The 27,898-nt window shown below is 41.0% G+C and overlaps 1 protein-coding gene across 1 annotated transcript in view; it reads right to left on the minus strand.

Annotated features, from left to right (window-relative positions):
• Positions 1-27,898, minus strand: part of LOC116036831 (transcription factor IIIB 90 kDa subunit-like) — a 125,496-nt gene that overhangs the window by 11,526 nt on the left and 86,072 nt on the right. The gene's annotated exons all lie outside the window — the stretch shown is intronic.

The following is a 27,898-nucleotide window of genomic DNA, read 5'->3' on the forward strand; positions in this document are numbered from 1 at the left end:
TCTGAAAATGTGCGTCCCATATTTAAACAATATCACGTCTCCCCCGACTTTGTGACAGCAGGCTTTTCATTCTGCCTTCGAGTATGGCCGTTCAGAAACCAATCCTAACAGTCTACAGCTATGCTAGTAGCTTTGTGAGGCTGCACTCAGGCACAGAAGTGCTTTATGCTAAATTCAGCATGCTCAAAATGACAATAGTAACATGCTGCAGGTATAATGTTTGGCATGTTCATCACCTTAGTTTAGCATGTTAGCATAACAACAGTCACTAATTAAACACAACGTACAGTTGAGGCTGATTGGATGTTTTTTTAGATTTGCAGGTATTTGATGATGAACCAAAGTATTGGACAAAGACGTTTTTAAGGATTCAGAGGATCACCAAAGTTATTAGTATTCATCCGCTGGGCACAAAGGACATCTGTACAAACATTTGAAACAATCCATCAAAAAGATGTTGAGCAAAAAGAAAAGAAATTCTTTGTATGTGTACAGTTCCTGATCTTAAACCAGGACAGGCACTGGTAACAGCAAGAAAAAACATGGGCTCACAGCTGGCTTCAGGGGATGAAAAAAGTGACATCATTATTAATAACCATTGTAATATTAAAAGTCATATTGAACAACAATTATTGCTGACTCTTGCCATCTTCATAGAAGGCACAGCTGGATATTAACATTCTTCGAGGGCTCCTTGCAACCTGTATTACAATATATTAATATATTCATTACTCTTTTTATTGCAGGATTTACTGTTGACACAATAAAGGTTGAGGATTTCATTTCGATTACTACCGCTGCTCTTTGAGTCTCTCTTGGCTTCAGGCGACCGGCTCAAATTACCCGGCAACTGATGGGAGCGACAGAAGAAAAAAAAAGTGCGTGCGAATGTGAAATGAGACCAGAACTGTGACTGACAGGCAGATCGTCTGTCTGTGAGCACAATCTCTTCCTAGACAGTCACAGAGATAATCAGCCATGAATGTACCACCGGCAGTAATTCCTTAGCAGCCGTCCCCACCATCCCAGTAGCTGGAATTAGCACAGTTCCCGGAGGCTCCCCGCCCCCTTCCCTGCCCACCCGGCCCGCTGTGGAGCCCTCCCTGGAGGCTTACAGTAAGTGCTTAACTCTCACTGATAAGAGAGAGAACGCGAATGAGCTTTTAATTAATGTGCTTTAACCAGGGAAAAGAAGGGGGGAAGGAACGGGGGAGGATGGGTAACAGAGAATGTGGCATCTTCACCCGCAAAACTACCCCCCTCCATTTTCAAAGCTCATTAGAAAATCCCAGCCAGGCCGGCGAATCGCTCCCCGCTGAGAGAACTATTCACGGCCCTGGTACATGTGCAAGACTATATTCGCTCCCCTGGGCCCTGACCCCGACACTGGAGGGAGGGAGGGAGGGAGGGGGAAAGGAGGGAGGGATGAGAGGAAGGTAAGCAAACAGGCAGAGAGGTGGGGAAAGGGTGAAGAGGAGAAGGAGGGCACAGGGATAAAGGGTACAAAAGAGCAAGCAAATAATGAGATGGACTCGGGGCACCAAGGAGGAAATATGGCACCAAGAAAAGAGGGGCAGAGAGATTGAGGGTACAAGGCAGCAGAGAAGGAGGTAAGGAGGGAGGTAATAAGGAGAAAATTGTTGGAAAGGGAGCAAGGGAGGAGGAGGGTGGGAGAAGAAAAGATGGGAGGAGAAAAAGAGGGAGGTGTTCGAAGAACAATGAGAAATCGCATTAAATCTCATCAAAGATCGTTGACCTGCATGTGACTCCAATTCCACGTGAATCAATAATCAATACAACAAAAATAATTCCCCTTCACCCACTGTCACTGATAAACTGCCCAGACCCTGCTGGTCACAGGTGCTGTTATCACACGCTAAGTTCACCAACATCTAACATTTACTGAGATGAAAAGACATAACGTCAATTAATGGATCTGCTGATCAGCAGAAAATATTGAGACCATTTCATTATTATAGTCATTCGTCAGGTAAAATGCTTTTTCCTTGGTATTAAATCCTTGCAATTGAGTATTTTTGCATTTCGGACAGCTGGTCGAATAAAAACAAGACATTTGAAGCTGTCACCTCAGGCTCAGGGACAAAACCATATAGATTAAAAAAGATGACTATTTTCGTTTCATTGCTTAATGCTGAAGCCACTTGTTCATTTACAGACTCAGATGGTTCAGATGGGTTTAACTCCGATAGTCACAATACTCGTGTTGGCAACTGACCGTTATTTGCAGCACAGCCAGTTGTTGTAGTATGTGTTTATTAATAAGTTGTTATTGTTGTAAGAGAGGTTTCTGACAAATCATTGTTAAATGGTGATTCAGCCTTCGATACAGCTGCTTCATTAACTCCGACAGAATAATCTATTTTAGGTTGTCAGCATCACCAGCGGTCAATATAATAATGAGAAAGGGTCAGAGGTCAGGGAACATCAGTGAGCCTTGAATGATCAAAAAGGAGAACAATGAGGGTTAAGAGAGTAAAATTAAGAAGCATTTTTTTTAGTGGTGTGGCTATGGATGGGTAAATTGGTCCAGACTGGAACATCTTGTTTGGATGGATTGAATTTTGGTACAAACGTTCATGTTCCCCAGAGGATGAAGCCTACTGACTTTGGTGATCCTCTGACTTTTCCTCTAGCACCTACATCAGGTCAAACATTTTAAATTAGTCCAATACTTTTGCTTTATGAACAAACATCTGCAAAACTAATGACGCTCCCATCAGCCTCAGCTGTAATTTGTGTTTATTGGTCATTAGCAAATGTTTGCATGCTCACACGCTAACCTACAATGGTAAACATTACACCTGCTAAACATCGTCATCATGCTATACCATTGTTATTATGAGCTATGTTGGCATTGTTAGCATTTAGCTCCCAGTTAACCAACTGTCTGCAGTTAGATTAGATAGTTAAACTAAAGTTTTGATGGAAGCTGTTTGTCATTCATTCAAAATGCTTTTTCAGTTCTGAATTTCAAAAAAAGGAGCAGTGCTCCCAATGTAGATTTGAAGGGCTCATTCTAAGGTAATGAAAACACAATTCTTAGTTTCAGGTGATTATACATACATACATACATACATAATGAAAAAATAATTATGAATATTATATTCTATTTGCCAATAGACCCCCCCTAAATCCAACACACTGGTTATTCAGGATATTCCACAATAATCTATCCGTAGACAGATTAAAATCCTCCAAATCCGCAATTGCACATAAACTGGACCAAACTGTGTGAGCCAAAATAGAAACCAATGCTTTCTCCTGTTCAGTATTACAAATATTTTCATTTTAAATTCTTACTGAGAGTCTCTGGAGTCTTTTACAGAGATTAAATAATGAAACTAGGAGCTGCTGCTGTGTATAAAGTCAAAACACACTCTCTCTCACATACATATCCTCTCTCTCTCATTACCACATTAACTTCTCCCATGATTTCATTTCCTGCATTAGAGCCATTTCATATTAATTAATTAATTAATAATAAACAGCCCGTCATCGTATAGATCTTTTAATCGTGCAGTGTGTTTATGCTGCTGTTTGTGCGTCATTCTCACATTATGTTGTAGTTTAGCTCGTTAGCATCGAGGTGAGACATTCCTACAAGCATCTTGTTGTTTTCAGTCTTGCTCGCTGGTGATTGCATCCGTTTATTTTATTTTAATCAACTTCTACTTCCCACCATGCTTCTGTGTTTTAGTTCGGCATAAATAAACTGAGACAAACCAATGTAAAGGGAATAATTTCATTATGCATACAATAATCCAATCAATAACATGACGAGAAGGAAGGATGAGACAGAGAGGAGAAATAATCTGCAAACTGGGGGTTGAATAAAATTAGTTCTGCGATGAGCTCGGATGTACATAAATGAAGATAATAATCTGAGCTTCCAACTCGATTTTCCAGCTGGGGACTGGATCCTCCGAGGCACACACGCACACGCACACAGAGAGAAACGCGCACACACACATAGCCTCCTTCAGCACAATTAAATCAGGCATAATCACAATAAACCCACACACGCAACTAACTGTGGTGCCCACTCATACTTTCCCAGAGACGAAAGTACACACACAAGTATACATACAATGCAGACTCACACACAATCTCTCACAAATGAGAGAGTTGTGTCCATTCAGACTGCAGTGCATTGTGGGCCGGTGTGCAGCTTGGCAGGAGAAGATGTAGATTAAGCCAAAAGAACTGATTGTGTTTTCTTCTGCTCTGGCTGGCTGGTCCGTACAGCACTGACCCCATTCAGCACGCACACGCACACACACACACACACACACACACACACACATTTAATAACCCAGTAACCCATCCGTGGCCGTTTGATGAGAGCTGTGACATTTCTCCAGATGGATGGGATTTCTGGGTCATTTAGCGGCCGGCTGAGCACTGCGGCGCTCGGTTCGTCCTTCTCTAATATTTTTGGGGGCCGTGACTGGTCTTGTGAACAGAGATTAGATTGAGACCGGTGGCTCTTGATGGCTGTGGGCTAAACACCGACACCTTTGCATACACACACACACTTTACATTTTTTATATAATTATCATATATTCATATATTGTGAGTTTCATAAAGTATCGTAGTGTGTTATAAGGCAGTGTTGACTCTGTGTGTGTGTGTGTGTGTGTGTGTGTGTGTGTGTGTGTGTGTGTCGTCAGAGGCTGGTGGTGTGACCAGAGGGGAGGATCACAGTGTTGCACACCACTAATCACACAAATGGGGAGGATCACACGCTATTAACACACATCTACACACACACACACACACACACACACACACACACACACACACACACACACACACACACACACACACACACTGAAGCCAGACCTTGTGGCAGCAAAGTCACCCTTGATTTTCTAAAATAAATTCTTGAAACATTTGATTTAGAAGCACTTCAGTTCCTGACATGATTTGATGCTTAAATTCCAAAGATCCAATCTGATTTCACCTCTCTGACTCTGGGACGGTGCAGTGAAATCGCCCTTTAACCTTACCCAGCAGCGTTACTCTCTACTGTCATCTAGCTTCGGCTGCATTACAGCAAAAAGAAAAAGTAAAAAGAAACAATTACAACTGAATTTACAGACGAATGTATCATTGAATGGACCTTAAAGAACTCTAAGTGAAAAAAGCATTTAAAACTATAAACAAGAGGCGGGTAACAGAATTAATTGCACGCTTTGATGTTTCCAACTTTAAGCTGTAATTTAGGAAAATGTTTCTCAACCCTCTTCTGTTCTCTTCTTTGAAGTATAATACACCACACAATATTTCTATTCTACACATATTACGCCATAAACGTCTCTCAAACTGAACCGTATACAAAATGTAGCTTCTTCACAGGAGGGCTGGAGGAGGATCTAAGCAGTATAACAATGGGAGGTAAAAGGACAGAAAAAGTACAAAATATAGAGAAACAAAAAAGTGATTAAATTAATAAAATATGTATAACAAATTAAAGAATACAAATGTACAACTAACAATAAATAAAAAGATTGTTTTTCAATTGTTTTCAAATCCAATAATAAACATTCTAAACCCTTTACAACGGGGAACTGAAGCTGTTATCTCTGCTCTCTTTGAAGTCACCAGACTCCTTTGACAAAACCAGTCATTTTACCTCACAGAACACAGGAGTTGCTGCTCTACCGCTGCCTCCATCCACCTAAGCTTTTAAAATACCAAAGTTCACGTCTTTTTTTAAAATGAGTTGAGAAGCCTAACTTCACTTAAAATGTTATCAATCAGAGAAAGGTTATCCCCTCGTTGTATGTTGATCATAAATCGATTAAATTTTTTTTTGTTCTCTCTCTCTCTCTGTGCTATGTCTGGAGAGCGTACTGTACAATGAGGAATTCAAGTACAAAACACTAGTTCTGGTGGTGTACATCTCGACTGGAGTATGTGATGTTAGCTGTTCTCTGAATATAACGTGTAAACTGCCCGCATCGCTGCGGAGGAGGGTCTGGCTAATCCACACAGCATTCTGGGATGGGGAAAAAAAAAAACATGCTTTGGTTTATTAGCATTTCTTAAAACCAATCACAATTGTCTTGGGCGCCAAACAGAGCCCTGGTGCCGCTGCAAAATAGCCTCGGGAAGGAACTTGTTTTGGTGGAACGTGTACGTTCAAAGGTTGTTTTAGTCGTGCAACAGAAAACTCAGATTGGACAGATAGTCTAGCTAGCTGTCTGGATTTACCCTGCAGAGATCTGAGGAGCAGTTAACCATAGTCCTCAGAAATCCACCTGAGGTTAGAATGCCAACACAAAGAAAACGGAAGGTAACGGACATCCAGCGGAAAATTTGGGACATTGGGTGGAACAACCTGAACAATCCCACAAATGAAACGTTGTCAATATAGACTACACAGGGATCAACCAGTGTTGACTGGCTTGGTTTGAATTGACATTAGACAAAAGAAAGGCTGAACACGGGTCAGATAACTCAGGTCCGATCCTGGTCGTTAGTGTGAAAGAGGTAATAGAGGCATCAATATTAAATTGAGACTGTTTTATAACCAGTTAAAACGTCATTGCAGCTGCTTTAACCTGTTCTTGATATTATGTGACAAATGGGGAAAAACAAGCATCAGCAAAGTCCTCCACAGAACAGAAGCCCGTTTGCTGCATAGTTTGGGGATTTATTGACATTTTGGTAAAGGAAACGTTCCTTTAATTAGTATGCAGAAATTCTTAAAACTTTATCAAAAGGAAGTGGGCATTTAAAGTTGTAATCCCTCTCTGTGGGACGAGCTTCCCACCATCAGCAGGAAATCACATCATATTAGTATTCAAGACCATGCTCCAGACTTTACTCAGCTCAGTCTATAACTTACGTCCTCTCCCACTTCATCAAATGTTCATTTTCTCCTTATTTTACTTCCCTGCAGTCTTTAATTCATGCAGGTTTCCTGAGAGGGACCCAGGTTACTGTCTCCGCTCGCATTCATGACTACATGTGTCCTCTGTCCTCTGTAAAGCCCTTTAGTCCTTTCTTTAGAGTCCTTTGTTAACGTGGTAGATGTGTTAATGATTTTCTAGGAAGGCAGATGGTCTTCTCCTATTCACTCATTCAGGTCACCTCTTTGACTTCATCTGACTTAGTTTTAGTGCAAAAAAAAAAATCGTTCCATTGACTTTCAAAGCTTTTACGTGAAGTACAGAAACAAACTAGCACTTGTTTTTCGACTGAGTGATTTTTTTTTTTTTTAGACGTTTTGGTTCAAGGATTCTTTCAAAATCAACACTAGAAAAAAAGTCAAGATCATCTGAAACATGTAAATCACAATGCTAATCATCACATTAAGTTTCTGAAACATTTTATTAGGGCTGCAACTAATGATTATTTTCATTACTAATCAGTGCTTGAAGTGGGGAAAAAAAAGGTGCCGGTACTCTCTTGCATTGGCAAATCATTATGACATTTGAGATTTCTACAGTGAAAAACTACACACAACAACAATTTATTGTTATTTATTAACAACATAAATGTATGTATGTATTTATTTAAAAAAGTGTGTGTGTGTGTGTGTGTGTGTGTGCCATTCTCTTGAAAGTTGTTGTAAAATGGTGCTGCGGCTCCTTTAAGAGAGTTCCGTGCATGTGTGTGTGTGTGTGTGTGTGTGGGAAGGGGGCAGAGGAGAAATAGAGAGAGGAAGCAGATGTGTAGATGCGACCAGAGCAGAGTGGAATAAGTTTAAATGTGTACACAGTGTGTGCGTTGTCCGAAACAAACTCGACACACTTCTTTTTAGTTTCTAGGTTTTCAGCAGTGATAAATCTGTTACGGTCAGGCTGCAGGCATCAGACAGCTTTTCCGAACTAGTGTCCACGGCTAAGCGAACTTCTGATAGGGTGGGCCGACTGCTTGCCAGAGTGATAGAGAAAGACATGGCTCTGCTGCTTGCCGTTGCGTGATTTGTCAAGATCCGAGGTAAATCACGTAGTGCCTTCTGGGTAGTGTAGTTTATGTAACGTTAGGGTCAATCTTTCTAAAACTGACGCTTTCTCTGTCAGTGGTAGAGTACCGGCTACATGCGAGAAGTAGCGGTACGCAAGAAAAAGTGCAGGTACGCTTAAGAGTAAAATGTAGAAGTGCCGGTACTGCGTACCAGTGAGTACCGGCCCACTTCGAGCACTGTTACTAATTAATCTACCAGTTGTTTTCTTGATTCACCTTTTAATTATTTGGTCTGTAAAATGGCAGAAGAAAAGTTTAAAAGTTGCAAACAAACTCCCGCACACTGTCAAACTTGCAAAGATAATACAATGAAATTAATAATTAAATCGATGTGCAAAGTATTTCCTAAGAAGGTTAGAAACTGGCCGTCACAGTGTCCCACAGGTCAAGATGACATCTTCAAATGTATTGTTTTGTCCGAAGAAACGTCAAAACCCCAAAGATTTTCCATTTCATGAAAATCAGTTTTGTTTTGTTTTTACTTAAAATGACTTACAGTAAACAATAAATCCATTTGTGAATTTGTTGTCGTTTAAATTACGGTTCTGTTTCATTTCAGCTCTAATTTTATTCATCCATTATATCTTTACATTACTTTTTTGATTAAACTTTTGAAAATGTTTGTCATGTTAAAAAAAATATTTTGGTTGCATTTCTTATATATATCTTGAAAATGATTGTAAAATGTTGTCCCGCTTCCCTTTGCACAAATAGTTAATAAAAATGAGGAAAAAAAGAATGAATTGAATAAATAAAGAAGGTCAATATGAGTCTTCATAGGGTGAGCAGCCTCTCACAATCAAAAATCAAAATCAAGGACTGGATATCAATCAGAAATACAACAGAGGCGATATTTAGTGGATGATTATGGCAGCATATGTTATGTGTGTTCTCTGAAATGCTCTCCAGCTGACATGCTGGAGGTACGAGATTTCTGCGTGACAGCGGCGGTTAACCTGCGCTCACTGGGAGAGTCTTGGACTCACTTGTGGAGGACAGAGGTCAAATGGCCTGCGGCGGCAGACTTCTCGGCAGACCTCCGTCTCCATGGCGACCATTTACAGCAGCGGGGAGTGGCTCCTGACGCACAGTAAGGGCTCACCGTGCGACCCAGCGGCCATGTATAAATCACTCCCCGAGGAAAACAATGGGGCCATATGGAGCGCACAAACACAAGCAAGCACACACACGCACACACACACACACACACACACACACACACACACACACACACACACACACACACAGGTTGCTGCCGACCACCTCCAGATCTCACAACATGTGGACAGATGTGAAGCTGTGCTGAACTGTTTTTGTCGTCTGTTCTGCTGGTTTTTTATCTTGTGCAAAAACGGTAATAAAAACAATATTTTTGGGGCGTCCTAGTGACATGCAATGTTCAGGATGCATACCATATAACGCCAACTCGCCAGTTACTTCAGTGGCGGAAGTAATCCGATCTTTAGTGAATTAAAAGTTGCAGTACCACAGTGTAGAAATACTTTGTTATAACACATGTAGCGGTGGAAGACATAGTCAGATTCACTTAAACTTACTGATGCCACACTGTGAAAATACTCCACTTCAAGGAAAAGTCCTGCATTCAAAATCTTACTTCAGTAAATGTAGAAACGTATTAGCATCAGAATATACTTACAGTACCAAAAGTAAAAAGTACTCATTATGCAGAACATCCTATTTTAGAATAATATATATTATTGAATTATAATCATTGGTAGATTACTGTATGTATAACTTTAATGTTGCGGCTACTAAAGGTGAAGCTTGTTTTAATTAATGTATATACTGCTTAGCTTATTCTATAATCATATTATACAATTTAATTGTTAATAATATTTTGTAAGAATCTGAACCTGTAAAGTACCTAGTAACTAATGTTGCCAAATAAATGTAGTGGTACAATATTTCCCTCTGAAATGTAGAAAAGTAGATATATAAAGATGAAATTACTCAAAATGAGTACAAGTACCTCAAAATTCTTACTTGCATACAGTACTTGAGTAAATGTATTTAGTGACGTTCCACCACTGGTTCCCTTTGCTGCAGGTCATACCCGTCTCTCTCCCCATGTTTCCTGTCTGGCTCAAGAAAAAAATGATCTCAAACAGAAACAGAAATGAAATGCATCTTTCATGCCATTGAGAACTCCATTAAAACCATTAGGCAGCACTGCAAGAATATTTCAGCCATTTTCAATCAAAATAAGCATACTATTCCTTAGAAATCAGTGTCTGTAATCAGAAAAATTAACCACAAGTTTTTTTTCTGGCACTGGCTGCTCACTTAGCCCATAAAAGTAATCCAGGATCTGAACATTGGCATGAGCAACACATTTCATCAGACTCATGAAAAAAGGATGTGGAGTCTTTTTGTAAACAATTAAAAGTTTTCATTCACTTCCCATTTACTTCTTTTTAAATCCTGCATTTTAAAAAAGCAGTCTTGGATGTGAATGGCATCACACACGTGTTCCTGTGCGCCCACAAGACAAACAATAAGGGAACCCACATGTAAAAACATCGCTCCATAGCGTTACCAGGTGTCAAAAACAATTCAGACAAACTCTCAACATTGTACTGATAAATACAAGAACATAGTGATTCGTATCTCAACACGTTGAAATAATCTAGACCTGGTATACTTTAAATACAAGACTCTTAACAGGCTGAAAACAGTGACTTGGTAAGAAGAGGGTTTGTTTCACTGTGGGCGAGAAGCTCATCTCTTCAAAAAGAACCTAGTGTACTGAACATCCTCCTCTTTCTGCTGAATCACATCTCCTCCTAATCTGCTCTTAAAGTCTGAATCCCTCCTCCTGCCTCCTCAGCTCCTACATGGCATCCTCATAACTCTCCATCATGCACAATTATTACAGTTTCACATGATGACGGTTACATAGTGCTGGGTATCGTTACAAAATATTCCATACCTGTACCGATACCGTGGCTTTGATACTGGTTCCTAAACAATACTTTTTTCTATACCAAATTTATAAAACAAAAAGAAATTATAACATTACGGCACTAATCTTTTTGTTTATTTTTCAGCTCCTACTATGTGAGCCCCACCTCTCTGTGTAACTTAAGAGTTTTTCCTCCGTCCCTCTGCGACGTGTAACGTTAGACAGCCAATCATAATCATTATTAGAGCTTGGTAGAAGCATGCTGCATGCTTATTGGCTCACTGACGCTGATGAGATCTACAACTTAGGTATTGAATGACAATAGTCTGGCTATCACCAGACCAAACTCAATCTTTTAGGATTGAACATTAGTCTGGGGAGTCTGCTCTGTATTTTCTACTGCACAAGAGGCGAGATCAACGGGCATAGTTCAAATGACTCCGTACGCAATTGGATAGTCCTTCAACCAATCAGACCAACGATCCGGGTGATGTACTTTACACACACACCCATACACCCACACCCACACCCATACACCCACACACGGGGCTTGAGCTGAGCTCCATTCTTTTGACCACCAGCAGGGCTAGCTGGTAAATTAGGCTTACACCAAAGCCAGTCGGTAGTAAGGAAAACACATCCTCCTTTTGTAGGAATTGTTCCAGGGCAAGTTTCTGTTCCGTTTTCAGAGAAAACTTGCTTTGAAATCTTTTACAACCGCAGTGACAGCGGCATCAACCGGTTGCTGCGCTTCGGTGGCCGCCATGTTGAATGTAAACAAAAACCTGCTTGCCGTCGCTTCTCTATCGTCATCATGTTAAACTCGCCAATAGCGCGCCAGGTGGATAAGCCAGTTTGTGATTGGTCCCTGCAGATTTGTAACAGAGGAAGAATAGAAAAATTTACAGGTTTCCAGCCTGAGCTGCAGGGCGAAATCAAATCGTTTGCAGATCGGGCTGGGTTTACCCAGTCTAGAATGACGAGGCATTTTTCGATACTTTAAGGTTGGTGCTTAGAAAGTATCGAATTTGGTACCTAGCCCTACTGTTACACTGCTGCAGCTCTGACCTGTAACCACCTCTGCATTTTCACTTTGTCAAAGTATTGAGAGCATCAGTGCAACTGCAACCTGTGGGCCAGAGAGATCAATCAGCTGCTGTGTGTGCACATGCTCATGATGCTGAGAGGTCCAAAGAGTTCAAAACCAACATCAGCACTGTGTGACAAAACATGCCTCCTGATTCAATTCAATGAGACATTGCATTTTCAAGTTTTGCTGGAACACAATGCAACACATGCTGTTAGCCTATCAAGTAAGTGCAAGCACACATTCCCCTTAGACGGCTTTGTAACGAGAATTGTCGTCATGTTTACGCGCAATCTTTAAAAAAAAAAAAAACTATTAAAAACCGATGTGTAGCGTTTTGGGACGTGATGAGCCTTTAAACTTTCGGTCCCTATCTGTTCATATAACCACATGCAGTGCAAGAAGTATTCAGATTCTTTATGTAAAAGTATTAATACCACACCGTGAAAATACTCCACTACAAGTAAAAGTGCATTCAAAACCAATCATTCTTAAGTAAAAGTATGTATCAGCAACATCTTCCTAAAAGTATGAAAAGTAAAAGTCATAAAATCATATTCTATAAGATCACCAGGTTTGTAGTGTCGCTGTCCTGTGAGAAACACGTATCTCTGAAAAGTCAAAAAACAGCCCTGTTTTCAGCTTTGTGACGGTTTTAAATTTTGGTTTACATTTTGTGAAGTCATTTAAACTTTTAAAAAGATTATCACTATAAAAAATAACTTTAATATCAGCTGTCGTGCAGAGCCTGAACCAGGCTCACGGCGTAGGCTACATGCAAGTGAAGGCGCCCAACATCCCGCCAGTGCTCCGCAGGAGGGAGGGCAGGCGCCATTCATCTGATAAATACAACGCAGCGGGGAAATAAACAGCTCCGTAAGAAGAAGGGAATAATTCTGGAGCCTTTGCTTCACTCACATGCATTCAGCAGGCACACAGTCCTTATTGAAACAGACATATAGGCTACTGAACACTGCTTATTGACAGTAACATGCCTGAAAGACTGAAAAAAACTAAACTAAAACAGTGGTGACGCAGCGATAAGCCTGACTTTGTGGTGGGGGTCATGTGACCAACGGAAATGCTGTAACCGCAACAGCCTTATAAATGAGGCTTCTGGTCAGTCATTTAGTCTGTATTCCAGCTTATGTAATATTCTTATGAAATAATAGACCCCAGAAAGAGTAGCTTTTGTTTAAGACAGACAGAAGCTAATGGGGATCTTAATGAACAAACAAACAGATGGAAATGATACATCACTGATAACCGGTTTTACAACGAGGTTACAGCTTTATCTTTCCCTCTGACACCATCTCTCTTTCTCTCTGCCCTCTCCCCTCTTTACGTTGTATTAAAAGCTCCTTGTGTCTCTTTTACCTACTTCCCCTCTTCAAAGCTAGAGTCAAAACTCAAAAAACTTTTTGAATGGATTGTATATCAGCTGTGAAGATGCTAATGTGTTTTTGTGCAAAAGTTACATTTACTTAAGTTGAAATTACACTTCATTTTAACCCCCCTATTTAATATTTAAATATATGTATTTGAACAATGTTTTGTAAGACATTGTAACACTGTGATGTAGTTGTATGTTGTATAATGTATTTGCCAACAACTATAAATCCTCATATAAAGCAAGAGATAATGACTAGTTATAATCATATAGTGATGTCTCTACATGTTATTTAATACATTTCTAAAGTTGTAAAGCCGCCTGTTAATGATATATACAGTATATGTGTAAAAACAGTTATTAAAAGATTGACTTCCTGGAATAATAAATAATAATTAAAAAAACAATCCCATATCTAAAACACAGCAGCACCGTGAGGCAAGTTATTTTTGTGAATGGAATAAAACCACTGACAGCACTGCACCATCAGTGTGTTCCTAATTCACCTTTCATTACAAAGACACATCACGGTCACTCTCTCCTTCAGAGTACACTGTGTATGAAAATGTCTGATGGCTTGTGGGATTTTATGTGTTTACAAGCACATACTGCACACGCTGATGTTCAGATGGCCGATGTCTCCTGATCTCTACCGGAGGACATGAACACCATCTTTTTAAAGATATTCCCTATAAATCCTTTTTTTCAATATAAAAAACATTTTTATTTAGTTCACTGTGATGATGATTTATTTACAGTGGAAATATTAGACGTATGTTACTGACAATAAGAAGATTCTTCTTCAACTTGATACATGTAGTCTTCACTATCAACATCCTTCACCAGCATCACAAACTTGTAGGAGAAAATGTGAGCAGCCCAAGCTGACCAATCCCACTTTAAAGGCTTGCTTTGCAGGAATTGTCACTTACTGAATGTCAACACAACATTTAAAGTTGGCCCTCCCTCCCGCCAGCTCAATGACACCAGAAGTGCATGCCTCCTGACCACGGTTACCCAGTGACCCACCTGCAGCATCATACACAGCAGCCAAAGTGAAAGACTTTGGAACGAGCTTTATCTACTTGGCATTTCGCGATATTTGGGTTTTTTGATGCTGTGCCCACCACTCATAGCTTCCTCTTGGATACGTGCTTGCGCATGTGTGGGGGCCACACCAAGGGCACAAAAGCTGACAGCCAGAAACGTCCTGGGGGCTGTTTCACAAAAGCAGAATTTATAAATCCAGGATATATTCAAAACAATAATGGTCACAACTTAAACTAGAACTGCAAGCAGTTATGACGGGGCCCAAGCCACCCACGGCAGTCGCCCCCGATGCCCGGGGGAGCGCGCAAAAGCGGAACCCGAAGCCAGGCGGCGGGGAGGCAAACGGCGCTAAACATCGAGAGGCGCGAGCCGCGACGCCTGCGGTACGTCGCCGTTGCAAACGTAGCGGTCGACGGTTCACCTCCACGCGTATACGGACCACCTTTAAGAATTCTCTACAACAAACGAACTTCTTAACCCCTCTGACCGCGGGGTACAGCAGAGACAAATGAGAGTGACCGAGAGGGTGGAGGGGGGAGGCAGGTGTGGTGGTCGAAGGAGCAGGGGAGGTGGTCAAGTTGTTGCAAACGGCGTCACAGGCGCCGATTTACGTTTGCCTCCGTGGGTGCTTCGTGGGAAATTAAGCATCGATGCCACCGACGTAACCAATCATGCTACGACAGACGCTCCACTTAGCACCAACTGCAATGTTTAATTGCACGGTATCGCCGCCTATGAATGGTGTTGATTTTGGATTGAAAAGGTGAGAGAAAAGAGTTGCATTTGTCCACTGTGAAGGTTGTAGAAACTTTGTCAGGTGGGTTAAGAAGTTTGTTTTATTGTAAAAAACCAAAGGAGCAAGCAAAAGTAACGGTAAGAGGCAAACGTCAGTAAATATTGAGAAGTGTGAGCTGCGAGGTCTGTGGTACATTTCCATTGCAAATATCCCATTATAATTGAGTAAAAGGGCCAAAACATGTATACTTTGATTATAGCGCCCCCTAATGGCTGACCTTCGCCAAATTTGGTACTGCGCCTCAGAGCCGCATGCCGAACGAGCACCACAAGTTTCGTGTTGATTGCATGTACCGTGGCAGAGATATTGCAATTGCAAATTCCCCATTCAAATGCATTGAGTTATTGGCCAACACAAATAAAGGTTGCTTATAGCGCCCCCTGAAGGCCGAATTTGGTACAGAGCATCAGAGTGGCATGTTGAACAATAATCCCAAGATCCTTGCTGATAACATTTAATTTGGCCGAGATATGATATGATACGTGTGTGGTAGCTAGCTATGAAAATTTGTTTGGTCGTCAAATGCGCATACTTTAACGTAGCAACATTCCTTGGGTAACTTTTGATCAGGTCCATCTGGAGATGCTACCTACCAGGTTTTGAGCTGATCCGTCGCACGGCCTAGGACGAGTTCGAAAAAGTTGGTTTTGCGCATTGTGCGATATTGCGAAAAAGATTTTAAGCAAAAATGGCCGTGGCCTATATCATGTGATTCAGCGTGATTCAAGGAATACGTGGATGTAAGGATTTCTAATGTGCGATGTGTATTGTGGGAGTTAAAGGCAAAAAAACATTATAGCGCCACCTAGTGGTCCACATGTGTAATTCTTGGTAGGTGTGGTCCATGACCCATTGTCTATCTACCCTGTAAATTTAAAGTTGTTCACATTAGTGTAAGTGGTGAATCTAGACTTGGGTCCCATAGGCCACGCCCACTTTGACCTCTCAGTACCCCACTCTAGACCTGGCCTCAGGAGTGTCCCTAGATGGTACCCATCAAATTTTGTAAAAATTGAATGAGCCGTTCATGAGATATAAACTTTTTGTACTTGTAGCGCCCCCTAGTGACCAATTTTCGTAAAACGCGTGGGGGACCTCCAGAGGGTCATGTCAAACAAGAATCTAAAGTTTGGCGTTGATATCATTTATTTTGGCTGAGATATGGCAAAGTCAGTGTTTTCATAGTTAGCTACACAAATTTGTTTGTGCTTAACATGCGCAATTTTTATGCTATAAAAATTATTTTTATTAACTTTTTGTCAAGTCGGTCTGGAGATGCTACGGTCCAAGTTTCGTGCAGATCGGACACACGGTCTAGGAGGAGATCGAAAAAGTAGGTTTTTGATAAATCGCGATTTTTCACGAAGAAAAGTCTAGGCGGAAATGGGCGTGGCCTATATCACGTGATTCAGTTGGATCCAGGGAACACGGGGATATATGGTTTTTAAATGTCCGGTGTACGGTGTGGGAGTTATAGGGTCAAACGCGTTTTTTCTGCTATAGTGCCACCTAGTGGTGGAAGTGGGTCCATTTTTGCGCCTGAGGTCCTTGCGGAGTTTGGGACCAGTCGGGAAAATGGCAACCCCCCACCATGTACGGTTTAGGCTGTAGTCGGAGTTTTAGGCGGAGAAGAATAATAATGAAGAGGAATCAGTAGAAAAACAATAGGGTTCTACAGCCCTGCTGTATGAACGGCATAGCTTTGCTATTGCCCGTTCTTACAGACTCGGGCTTGGACCCCTAATAATAATAACAGTGCTTAACTGAACAGCAATATGCACATGTTGTATTTTAATGCATGCTGATAATAACAAGGTAAAACCCCTGCTGAGTGAACAGAAAAGGCTCCAGGATTAAATAAATCCTGGCTGTTAGCCTGGTCAGGACCAGGCTAGCTGTACAGAATAAATCTCCATGGTAACTTAGGTGCCTCTGCTTTTGTGAAACTGAGTCAAGCTAAATTGAGTCAGGATAACTGGGAAATCCTGGCTTAATCCACTATCTAGGTTTTGTGAAATAGCCCTCTGAACTCAGCAAAATAAGAAAATACAGAGGGCAGGCTCTCTGATGATACAGACACTGCCACACACTTCTAGTGGGCCATAAGTGATGACAGAGGAATTTCTTTTGTGTTAGCCAATACATTGTTTGTTAGGAAGACCATGCATATTATATCTTTAAGACGTAGTCTATAGAGCTGGGTATCAGTACACTGAAATAACCCAGTACCAAGTAATGTCGAAACTTCTCCAGTCAAACGATACATGCATTTGTTCCTTTTTGTACACAGATTTACACCTTCTACACCTTAATGCAGAACTGTACATTTACCTTGAGTGCAAAAGAAAGTGTATTAAATTGCATCTAGATAGGAGGCTTTTCTTCCTGCCAACTAACTTGCAAAGGTGCTGCTTCCTTTCTATTTCTGTTTACTTTAACATTTCAGAGCAAATACAACTCTCCTATCTGTCCGTTTCCATCACTCTTTCATGTCTTCCATCCTGAGTGCTCTCTTTGGCTTTGCATCTCTCTCTTGAACACAAAGGCTCATCAATTCGACGTACTTCATGACAACTAAAGCACAGGCATTCATTTTATCTCTTCTATGCCTCGCCTGCCCTTCAGCCACTCTCACTTCTGTAACGCTTCAGGACACTCCGCTGGCCGATCCAGACTCCCTCCTCTTCAACACGGGGGTCAAACTGGGACAGCTGCTCCTCTGTCCTCTCTCGTGCTCATTTTCAGCTCTAACCTGCACTTCCATCCAAACAACAGAGCATTTTCACCTTACAAAAATGTACGCCACTCTCCCAGCCTCCCCCTACTGTCTGTCTGTCTCACTTTATATCCTTCCACTGGCTTTCTCCCTCTCGTCTGTCTCACCTTCTTCACTCCTCCACTCCACCGCGACTCTCTCTGTTAGGCTATCAGTCTCTGCCGAGCTTAGCGGCTCGTTCCTAATCAGCTTACTGCCAATGAGACTAAGCCTGAGCTGAAAAGGCGATTGAGGGAGGCAGTTTAGCCACTGGCTGACAACTGGCAATAGCTGGGGGGATGGTGTCAATAAAACTTAGTAGGGAAGGGGAATAAAATATTAAAATGAAACTAATATATCATCTTGGGTTTTAAAAGAGTGGAGACCGACTTGAGAGTGAAGATAAAGAGGAACAAAAGAGGAAGTAGCTCAATGTCTTGCAGTGTTAAAGCGTCCCTTCTTGTGGCTCCAGAGGGAAAGTCGTCAGTAGCTAAGCTGCAGCTCTGTGAGGCCATGAACTACCACAATAGTATCAACTATTTTAGTGTCTACATTTTCAGTTGCTGGCTGGCTGTTTTTTTCTTTTCTCCATGGCTAAGCTGTGGATAAAAACTGAGATGTTTTTCAAATGGCCCAGTTTTTGAGTTCCCCTCGAAATTCCAGCCCTGGCGCTCCCATTAGTTACAGTGCAAGGCGCGCTGCAGAACAAAGCTTTGGCCGTTGAAAGCTGTTTGGATGGAAAAGGCTGCCGAGGGAAAGCTGCTGTCGCTGCTGCGAGCAGAGCCGAATGTCCAGAATCAAAGCCATGCTCTCATTTCTCTGCGCTTCATGAGAAATGGGTTCGTCTGAGGAGGGAGGCGGGGGGAGATTAAATATGTCAACATCTCTGTAGATAAGAGTGGAAGCTAAAGGCCTACATGTAAATGTACGTGAAATGTGCTTCGTTTAACATGCGACCAGCAGTGGAACATCTCCACAGGCCTGTGAGCCTCTGGCATGTACTGTCATGTATGGACTAGCACAACATGGCATCATTGGACAGATTGGGAGGCAAAATACTTGAAGTACCCAAATCACTGAGGAGTCGAGCTCATGTTAACATTTTATCTCATCAAGCCATTACATCATGCATGACTGCTGTTAAGTAACAGATGTATAATTCCTTATTTGGTTCGGTTTCCTTTCTTAAGTTTAAAGTTCAGATGTTCCTTTTCACAGTACATCATGCTGCTTAACAGTTTAATGGTTGGATCCCATTGCTTCCTATAAACTTCTAAAAGAAGAAAGCCAACAGTTAGTTCTTGAGATGTTTCCTGGGATGTTATGTGGTACTAATTGTGAGAGAAATGGAGGCAATGTCAATTAAAATAGTTTCAGTTTTTTTTTAATTCTAACTTCTTCACAAAACAGCAGGTCAGCTGAACATGCAAACGAAAAATTCCTCTACAAACCAGTATTTTAACAATTCTTTAGAATGAATTCCTCCAAACAGAAATTACAAAACTAACTAAACAACTGTCTAATGATTCTCATGACTTTCTTAGAATTCGTACCACGAAAACTTCTCAGGAATTTACTAAGAATCTACAGGACTCGTAAAATAAATGGTCTTTTCATTGTACGATGGCTACTTCTGTTCTGTCCACTCTGTATAAAATATGCAACACCTATTAAACATGTGTTCGTCCTGGAAGAGTTTCTCCCATTTCAGTTTCCTGATGAAAGTTTTTTGTTCTTATCCAACAGTGGAGGGATAGAGGAAGTCAAATAGTTTACATTAATAGTGATTATAAAGCCCTCTGGGATGAAGAGCTTGGCAATAACAAAAAGTACTTTTACTGAAGCACTGCAGTTAAGTACCATTTTTGATGTACTGTACTTTTTTTTTTTTAAAAATGGGAATTTATGCTACTTTATACTAGTACTTTAAATATTGTGCTTTGTACTCCACTACAGTTATCAGACAACTGTATACATGCAGATTAGGATTTTACTAATTATCTTCTAAAATATGATACTGTAGTGAATGTGACAGACATAATTCACCTTTATTGTTTAATGTAATATGTTGTGCATGTAATACGTTGGTTTAGAGATTGCGGTCCCTTTAAGTGTGTGATGACGTGGGACCCGGGGGTTGGGTTGCTGGACAGCACCATTTTCTGAATGAATTGTTTTCCCTATATAAATAAACGAGACACGCATTCGTGTGCTCAACGTGAGAAGTTGTCTCTTGCAAGTTACTACAATTTCCACACTGGTAACCACCGTTTGGTTGACGCCGTCACGTTTTGTTCTTATATGTGCACCCTGAGCTACAGTGACTCTATACGGCTGTCTAGCATGCTCTCGGCCTCTGATGACTTCAACCGTCTGCTGGCCAGATTCCCAGCCCTCACTCAGCCTACTTTCTCTGCATCTGCCGTGAAGCATGGTGTGGAGCACCATCTCGCCACTACTGGTCCGCCCGTCTACGCCCGTGCTCGGCGCCTCGACACGGCTAAGCTTGCCGTTGCAAAGGCTGAGTTTGCAAACATGTTGTGCACGTAATACGTTGGTTTAGGGATTGCGGTCCCTTTAAGTGTGTGATGACGTGGGACCTGGGGGTTGGGTTGCTGGACAGCACCATTTTCTGAATGAATTGTTTTCCCTATATAAATAAACGAGACATGCATTCTTGTGCTCAACGTGAGAAGTTGTCTCTTGCAAGTCACTACAATTTCCACAATACATTGTTATAGATTAAACTACCCAACAGTATAAGTAGTAGTTGAAGGGCCATCTAGGGTCGGGCTATATGTGGTGTGTGGCAGAGGTTTATATACCTGTCCATATACAAATAAACATTCAATAAAATAAAAGCTCCACTGCGACCAGCTGCAATACTGAAATGCTGCTGTTAATTTATTGGACATTAATAATTATTTAATGCTTTTGTTTTCTCTTATTCTTCTTGTGTTTTGGGAGTTTTATACTTTGCTCCTGAAGAACTGATATTTGATTTTAACTGTACTTTTACAGTTTTACATTATATCACTCTGAAAGGGTACTTAATTACTTTGTGTACTTATACTACTACTTGAAAGTTTTTCCAGGACTTTAAATTGCAGTATTTTTACATTGGTGTAATGCTACTTTTACTGAAGTAAAGATGAGGGCTATACAAATAACCACATGTAGGAACTCAGTTTCAAAATTGCACAATCAGCTTTTTAAACTAACGTTTGTTGAACCCTTAATTCCTAAAAAGTTTCACATTTTGCAGAAACAAGCTTTTAATCTCATCAGCAACGAGGCACTTCACGTGGCACGTCACGTGGCTGCTGCAGAGTGTGTGTATGCGTGTGTGGGACCCTCTCTCTGCTAACCTTCACCAGCATCCAACGGCTCATTGGTCACAGTTTGCCGGGGGGGGTGGGGGGGGAATCAGAGGCTTACAGGGAGGGGCTGCAAACCACAGACAAATTATACAGCTTCCCCCAACACAGCTGGTCACATAACAAGAAAAAACATCCTCCTCTATCGAGAGAATCGAGCAGGAAAATATGATGTATACAACCCGTTTCCCTTCACTGAGGGTAGAGGTTTCACTGGAGCTGCTCTCAGTTTTTCCTGTTTCTGTTGCGTTTTTTTTTTAAATGCAGACATGCCTTTTTGACTTTCTCATGACACCTGCTCTGACAGGCTGAAAAACCAAAATGGGAAGCATTTCCTTTTCCTCCCGTCCTCTGGCACAGCCGTGGATCAGCAGTGGTGGCAGCGGCAACATCTGGCCACAAAACTGCTGAGTTCTCCAGTTTGTCCTCAGCGCTGGCTAAGCCTGTGGGTCCGATTTACATTTCTGGAAAACCAAACACAAACCAAAGTGGTAGCCCTGACTCTTGCAAAAAAAAATGCAGTAAGGAATTCTCTTTTTCATTTCTCCCTCCCACCCCCACCCCCTAAAAAGCTTTGGAATCAGACAACTTCTCTAAAAACAGTAGGAGGAAAAAAGCTTTGAATGGGGGAAAAAACAGATGAAGGAGCAGAGGAGCGAGTGGATGAAAAAATATCACTGGAGGGCAATTATCTGGGCTATTTCGGGAAGAGTGCTTTTCTATCCTCCACTATGGACGGAGGGAACAGGGAGGGTCTGTTTGGCAGCTGGCTGGAGGAGGTGGAGGGTGGAGAGACAGAAGGAGGGGGTAGAAAAAGAAAGGAGAAGTGAATGAGTGCATAGGACCTCTGAAAACTGAAGGCTGTCCAGTACAGTGAGTACAGCAGGGCTCTGAAAGGCTGAGTTAGTATGAGTACAGAGTGAAAGATGAAGACAAGAAGTGGGAGGAAGGGAGGAAGGGAGGGAGGGACGGAGGTGAAATGGAGTGACGTGGAGAGACAAGATAACAGAGGGACAGACGCCAAGAGAAGAGTAAGAAGTGCTGCAGGCCTGTCTCTACACAGCTCTGAAGTCTGCTCATCAGCCAGGAAACACACAAAGTCAAAGTACTCGTTTCAAGGCAAAAAGGAAAACTGACAGCTGATCCGACACCCAGAGTTCAAACAGGAAACACAGGAAAACAGAACTGAAAAGCAGACAATCTGAAGACCGCCAATAGGAATCTGAGAGGTCAAGAGATGATTATAAAAGTAGGAAAGTTGAAGAAATACTGTGAAATACTGGACTGGGCCTCTGAACGACTATAAAAACTCTCTTCGGTTGAATTGCTCACTGCTCGTGGTGAAAAATCAAACAATAACTAAGTACATGTGAACCTTAAAGCTGCACAAATCAATATTTCTATAAGAACAATGGATCAAATGACTACCGTAATATGTAAAGTGTTTGCGCAAACAAACAAGGAATTTGACTCTGGTTAATCTTTGCTCTCTAAGTACAACACTCACTTAACATATAAGAATACAAAAACAGAATAAAACATGGTTTGGTGGAGGGCGGCTATTTCTGAGTGTTCAACAGAGTGACTGCTTGGGGAAAAAAACTGACTTTGTATCGGCTGGTTTTCATTGAACCATTATCACAGAGTTTAAAGCTCCCCTCAACTCAACGTTTTAGCTTTTTCAGTTCATTCTTTGGGTTTTTACGGCCCACAAACTGTTTTTGGTTCACTCTCGTTAATGTCGTTTCGAGCCAAAGCAGGCAGATGTTTTCAGCAAACAAGCTCTAATAACCCCCCTGTATACTACCTGCTGAGCAGCAAACAGAACAACAGAGTGGGGCATGTAGCAGCTACAGAGCCACACATCTGTATCACATTGTGATACTCACTGGTATCTCTTTATCTTTAAGGCTCTTGTTGGAAAACTACCACACTACTTTACAGAACTTCTCTGTTACTCAGAGGGACATTATCAGACTCGCTCTGCTGACTGACTGACGTTTGATTCATGTTCCACGAGCTCAATCTGAACTTGGAAAAACTGCTTTTAAATTTAGTGCACCTGACTCGTGGAACAAAATACAGCACTTCCTTAAAATCAACTCACTTGTGCCTTTTGGACAATTAAGTATTCTGGTTTTAAACCTGCAGACTTTTACTTGTAATTGCTTTACATAATTGTGCTTTCTTTTATCAAATAATTTTTCCAACTCAAAGTTTTAGTGTCTTTCAATTTTTGTTGTGATGGTGTCGCTTCTTTTCTGTGTCGTTTTGTTTTTGTCTATGTAATTTGTCTCGATGTCATTGTAAATGAGGGTATCCGCGCAATGATTTCCTGAGTATAAATAAAGGTTGAATGAATGAATGAATGAATGAATGAATGAATGAATCTCTCTCAGGGTTTAATGGGATCCAAACCAGAGTGACTTAAACCGGTGGTGTTACTTCCAACTGTTGGTTGTGTTGCATTGGCAGCTGTCTCTTCCGTCTGACCGATACATCCATGAGTTTGAAGACTTATCAGATGCCAACATACTACGCAGTGGTTTACATTACTATGAGACAAGATTTTACAACTCTGGAAAGTTATAGTATCACGGCAACAATCGTTTTCTCTTTCATCTTGAAGTAAACAGCAGAAATATGCTGTAATAACGATTACTTGTAAAATTTCAAGTATTGATGCCTCACGCACGTTTTTTCACTCCATATCATCCACGTCATCATGAAGATTAAATCCAGCAGTGTTATTTGCGCTTGTACTGAGTGATAATTGTTCCATAAACTCCTTGTAAAATCCAACTCAAATCTTAAATCAAAATTCATTAATTAATGTTTAATCGGCGCTGTCTCACTGTCACATTGTCTGCTACAGAGCGCAGGAGATGGCCCGACTGCATGGAATACAGGATAGAATCAAATACCCTAGCATTAGATAGCGGCAGAACACAGTGTAATTACAGTAACTAAATATCTGTCTTTAATACTGTGCATATATCATCAAATGTCAAAGTCTGGAAATACAGCCGTTAAGCTCTTATGCAATCATTACACTGAATGTCCTCGTAATCGCTCCGAACTTTAATACTGTTCGTGACAAAACCTGCTTGAAGAAAAGTGTGTTTGCCTATTAGACTTTCATCTTCAAATTGTATCTCGGGGTGAGGGATACCACTATTGATGCTGTGATTGTGGCAAGGTGTTAATCACAAATGGTTGTAAACATATAATTACTGCGGTGAACCCATGCGTAACGCTGCATGTAGGGCTGCAGCTATCGATATATATATATATATATATATATATATATATAGAAATCGAGTATTCTACCGATTATTCCATCGATTAATCGAGTAATCGGATAAGAAATACTTAGTAAACAGCAATAGTAAATATTTATTATTGCTATGTACTAAAAAAAGGATGTATATAAAAGAATGTATATATACAAAAGACAGGTTTTTTTGAAAAATCAACATTTTTTCAAGTACATTTTTGGTGGCCTAAATGTTAATATTTTTCACCCCCTTCCCCTTCTTGCCTCTGGCTCTTTGCACGGGATATGCAAAAGAGCTGTTCATGCATGTGTAGCATGCTGTAGGCTAGTTGTGTAAAACAGCGCGGTGGGCGAGAGCAGCAGACGTTAGTTAGCTACCTGGTGTCGGGTTCGCTCCGTGGAATGGATGATTACACTGGATGTTTTCTACAAAGATGATGTAGTAGCATGTTTGCAGCTTAAAATGATCCCAAACTTTCTGTCGTTTTCTCTCGCCTGTCTCTTCTCCTAGACCCTCGCTATTTTCGTCTTCGTTCATTTGTAATCTGGGCCGTCAGTCTTGTGCATAGACAGTATATAAACGTCTTGTGTCCACAGAAGCGTCAACCTGTTGTGTGCGCTAGTAATTATCCTCCATGCGGAAACACAGTGAGCCGTACAACCTTAATTACATTGATTTAAGGAAGCTTCAAGGCAAAGAATTTTGCTTTGAGGATTTTTTGTAATCGAATTATTCGAGTTATTCAAGGAATCGTTTCAGCCCTAGCTACATGATGGCACTGCTGGCCCTGCAGGAGGACTACGCCAATGGAAGAAACAGGAGAAAAAGAGGTTTCAGGGAATATGCCGATTTAAATTCCCTAAAGCTGAGCTCTTGGATCTATGTACTGAATTGGGTCCAGTAGAGAGGACAACGTGCCAGAAGCGTGCCATCCCGGTCCAAATACACGTCCTCGCCACTCTGGGGGAAACCAGCTGTTTCCAGAGGGAAATGGCAGCTAAGTGTTTTATATAAATATTATATATAATCTTCAACTTTATCACTAAGGCTTGTTTGGATATAAAATATAGTTGTGTTACATTTTATCATATAGGTCTGGTATATCGAAGCTGTCCCCGAGTGCCGTAATGCCTGCCGTTTTGGAAGGTATTATTAATATAGGTAGTCTGTAGATCAGGTTTCACAACACTGTGCGAGAACAGGCCGAAATTATAATTCAATTTGCAGCAATTTCCGAGCATCTGAGAAGTTTTTTGCTTTTTCCCCACCAGTCGCCATGTATCGGCCTAACGAAAGAACAACTGCCAGGGTCATTAACATACTGAACAGCATTCAGGTGGTGCTTTGCATTGACTTTTTATGGTTAAAATGGGCATGTACAGGGCGGGATAAGAGGCTGATCCACGTATTCAGACTTGTGGGTAATCTGTGATTTACAAAGGGAACATTGCTTACAGGTGTGCGTACGCGCGTTTTTATAAATCTGGATTTATTTTTTTTGCCGTATGCCATTTTTGGCTTTTGGGCGTACGTACACTTTTAGTAAGGATCCTACGCACAGTTTTATAAATGAGACCCCAGGACCTTATTATTTTGTCCCTGATCAAATCTATAATATTACATTTTATAAAATATTAGAATGTTAAATTGCTGAATGTTAAATATCAAATATTCTAGCTTCTCAAATCAGCGCAGTTACTTCCAATCCTGGAATAGACATGAGAAATATTCTTGCTCCAGTAAAAAGCTTTTCTTGTAAACGATTCCCTCGACACACAGTGAGTCCAGCCCAGTGAGGGAAGCTCTATTACCCAAAATCAGACAGTCCGTCAAGCCCCAGGTTCATGTAATCCACCACATAAATGGAATCAAATCCTCTCTAACTTTTAAAAAACAATATCAGGTGAAGTAAGATATCAGCTGAAGCCAACAAGCTATAACATCTACAACTTTTACCCTTTCTGTTTACATCAAACTCGCCGCTCTGTCGTCACACCAGCTCTGCTGCTCATCTCCAAGTCCTGAGATCAAACTCGTCTGAGTGAAGTGAGGCTAATTTACACCATGTTTTATGTAATGCAAACACTTCAATGGAGAGATCAAGAGAAGAGATGAAAGACACAAAATGGGGAAGAGATAAAAAAAAAAAAGAACACAAGAAGAAGACAAGAAAGGCAAAGAACTCGTTAACGAGTTGCAAAAAGCCCAAAGCCAGAGCGGACCTGATGGTGCAGAGTGATACAACGGGCCTGGAGCTGCTGCTGAAGGCTTTAAACTAAGAGACACAGCCAGGATTGGAAAAGTAGGTGAGAGAATAGATGACAGGCGGAGGAGAGAGGAGGAGGCCGGGAGAACAAAAAAAAATGAGATAAAAAGTGGGATGAAGAAGACAAGTCCAAACCTGGAGGAGAGGGATAAAAAAAGATGGGAAATAAAGTGAGAGGAAACGGAAGGGAAAGAACAAGAGAGCAATAGGGAGACAGAGGAAAGTGGAGAAAAGGTGGAGAGGTAAATGGGGGGAAAGTTAGAGATGGGGAAAGTGAAGGAAACGAGGGTAAGAGACAGTTGAGTGAGGGAGCTTTTCTCGAGAAGAAGAGATGATGGCAGCAAGAAAATGGAATTGTTTTTTCAGGTGCCTGACACTGGCAACAGATCTTCACTGAAAGCTACAAAAGTAAAACACCCCACACATAAAGGCCACTTACACCAACATACACAGAGCTTTTGAGCACATATATAATGACTAAGAACATCACACTTGACATCAGTTCACATTATGATTAAAGTTGCAATGCTAGACAGTTCCTAAAATGCTACTAAATCAGGATTTCTTGTGTGTTCCTGTACCAAGACAGAAGCAGACATCCTTAAAAAACTTGGCAACTTTTTAATTTATGTTGCAGTTTACACACAAAAAAGGCAAAGATCAAGAAAGTGCTACATTTGTATGAGATGTGAAACATAGGCAACAAGGACTGTAAACTCTGCAGAAACCTGACTGAATTGACAGATTATGTGTTGTTGACGACATAATACAAAGCAGAAATTCAGTATAGGTAGTAAGGTTAAATGAAAAAAAAAAAATTGGCTATTAAAAGATCAAAGCTTAAGGGGATAGAAAAAAGAAAAATAATGTAAATATGAAGGTTTGTTTATTTCTTGGTCATAATTTGAGTGTCTGTAGTTTGCTAAAGACCGGCTAACCATTGTGATGATTAACAACATTAAACTGGCTTAAAACTC

This window comes from Sander lucioperca, chromosome 18, assembly GCF_008315115.2.
Source record: "Sander lucioperca isolate FBNREF2018 chromosome 18, SLUC_FBN_1.2, whole genome shotgun sequence".
Classification (NCBI taxonomy): domain Eukaryota; kingdom Metazoa; phylum Chordata; class Actinopteri; order Perciformes; family Percidae; genus Sander; species Sander lucioperca.